At 77.6% G+C, this 2500-nt stretch overlaps 1 non-coding gene across 1 annotated transcript; it reads right to left on the bottom strand.

Moving 5' to 3' along the window:
* Positions 1-994: 994 nt before the first annotated feature.
* LOC137218309 (5.8S ribosomal RNA) lies at positions 995-1147 on the bottom strand. The gene has a single exon (XR_010940629.1). It is a non-coding gene; the product is annotated as a 5.8S ribosomal RNA (ribosomal RNA).
* Between the last annotated feature and the right edge of the window lie 1353 nt (positions 1148-2500).

Genomic DNA, 2500 nt, shown 5'->3' with positions numbered 1-2500 from the left:
GGGACGGGAGAGGACGACGAGGAGGACGAGGAGGAGGAGGAGCGGGAGCAGCGGACGGGAGAGGGCGGCGGGCGGCGCGGAAGGCAAGGCGGTGGGGAGAAAACCCGGCGGTCGCCCCCCGACCGCCGGGCCCTCCTCCCACGCCTCCTTCCGCGACCGACCGAACCGACCGACTCCCAACCCTCTCTCGCTCTCCCCTCTCTCTCCCCCCGTCTCCGTTCTCCGCCTCTCCACCCCTCACGCCGCCGACGCCACACAGCCTCCACGCAGCCGCCAGACGGCCCCGCCACGACGAGCGACGGACGGACGACGCCGTGCGCCCCCGCCCACCACCGACAGGCGCCCACCGCCGGCCGGCTCGGGGAGCGTGCACGAAGCGCCGAGCGGCGCGGCCGCAGCCCGGGGGAAAGCGCGCGGCGGCAGGCGACGCCGCGGCGTCCCGCGGGTCGCCGCCGGGGCACGCATCCCCGGGGCGCGGCCGCGCACGCACGACTCGGCCTCGGCCCGAGACGCCCGCCCCGACACGGCGAGGCGAGGCGGCGGGGGCGGGCACGGATCCCGGACGCGCGGGTCGGGGCCCCGCGGAGGAGGCGGGCCGGACCTCGCCGGGACGCCGCCGGGGGCGGGCGGCGTACGACGGCGGAACGGACGCGGCCCAACCACCACCGCCGGCCCCGGCCGCGAGGGCGCGGGACCGTCCCCGCCCACCGACACCCCGGGGGTAGCGCCCAGAGACCGCTTGCGGCGCGAGGGCGCTTCCCGAAGGGGGACCGACCGCGGAGGCCACGCGGCCAGGGCCTCGTCGCGAGCTCTCTCTCTCTCCCCTTCTCTTCCCGCTCGCGGGCAGCGCGCCCCCGTGGACGGGGGGCGCCGCGTCTGCACTTAGGGGGACGGAGGGCCCCGGCGGCCCTGCGAGCAAACCCCCAGCCGCGCCACCCCCGGGAAGGCGCGCGCGCGCGCACGCACACCCCGGGGGGGGCGATTGATCGTCAAGCGACGCTCAGACAGGCGTAGCCCCGGGAGGAACCCGGGGCCGCAAGTGCGTTCGAAGTGTCGATGATCAATGTGTCCTGCAATTCACATTAATTCTCGCAGCTAGCTGCGTTCTTCATCGACGCACGAGCCGAGTGATCCACCGCTAAGAGTCGTACGAGTTTTGGTTTCTCTGGGTTTCGGCGGGGGGGGTCCCCGCCGGTGGCACGGCACCTTCCCCCGGAGGGGCTGCCTCTGGCCGGCCAAGTCAGACAGAAAACAAGCAGACCGGAGGGGGCCGGAGGGTTTCACCACGGGGCGCCCGGCACCGACCCCGCGGGCGGGGCGGGCTCGGACACCCCACAGGCGCCCGGGGGGTTCCCACCTGCCCCCCCCAACCCGACCGTGCGCGCAACACACACACACAGGGGACGCGGGGCGCGCAGGCGCGCGGCGCACGGCCCCGGCCCGCACCACGGCCGCCGGGTAGCCCCCTCCCGACGGCCGCGGCGGGGTGGACCGGCGGCGCCGCGGCAGCGCGGCGCCCCGGCCCCGTGTGCGGTGAGGTGCCGGTGGGGGGGGGGTGAAGCGGAGCCTGGGGGAGAAGGGAGGGGCCTCCCGACTCCCCGCGGGCCCGACCGCCCCGACCCCAAGGCGGACGGGCGACCCCCCATGGGTCTTTAAACCTCCGCGCCGGGACGCGCTAGGTACCTGGAGAGGGGGGAGGCGGGCGAGGCGTGGGGGGTGGGGCTGGGCGCGGGGCGCCCCCACGCTCACCGCCGCCCCGACACCGACCGACACGCTTCTCCGCCCGCGGCCGCCCGCAACACGCGGGGGCCTCGGCGCTACCGGCCCGTGACGCGGGACCCCGGCCGGGGATCCGGGCCGACCGCCACACGAGACACCACGGCCACCGCCCGACGACGCCCCCACACCCGTGTCCCCGAAACCGGGCGGAGACCTTCCCCACGCTCGCGCCCGGACGCGGCCCTCTCTGCTCCTGAACCCCAAACCCCCGGCCCCCGTGGCCCTAGCCCGGCCCGCGCCCGCGTTCCCGGGGCACCCCTTGTCGCCACCGAGGGCGTAAGGGGAGCTTCGACGGGAAGCGGGTGGCGAGCGCGGGCAGGGGGCGCACGGGGAGGGAGGGCGCGAAAGAGAGAGAGAGAGCGAGAGAGAGCCGGACGGACGACGGAGGGAGGCGAGGTCCCGGGGCTCGGGACACAGGTAAAGAGGCGCCCGCCGAGGGGGCGGAGGGCACGGAGCGGAGGACCGACGACCGACCGGCGGGGAACCGGCCCAGGGCCGGCGGCGGGAAGGCGACGGGCGGGCAGGCGGGCGGGCGGGCGGCCCCCCCAGGGGGAGCCGCCACCGCCACGCCACCGCCGCGCCACCCACCCCGAGACGCACCGGAGGCTCCGCGCGGGGTGTGGGGCGGTCGCGAACGGGGTTGGGCGTGACCGGCACCGGGGACGGAGGCACGCGTGGGAGGCCGGGCCCGGCCAAACCCCGGACCCCTCCTCCTCCTCGG

This window comes from Pseudorca crassidens, unplaced genomic scaffold (genome assembly GCF_039906515.1).
Source record: "Pseudorca crassidens isolate mPseCra1 unplaced genomic scaffold, mPseCra1.hap1 Scaffold_72, whole genome shotgun sequence".
Classification (NCBI taxonomy): domain Eukaryota; kingdom Metazoa; phylum Chordata; class Mammalia; order Artiodactyla; family Delphinidae; genus Pseudorca; species Pseudorca crassidens.
This window is presented reverse-complemented; position numbering and strand designations above follow the sequence as displayed.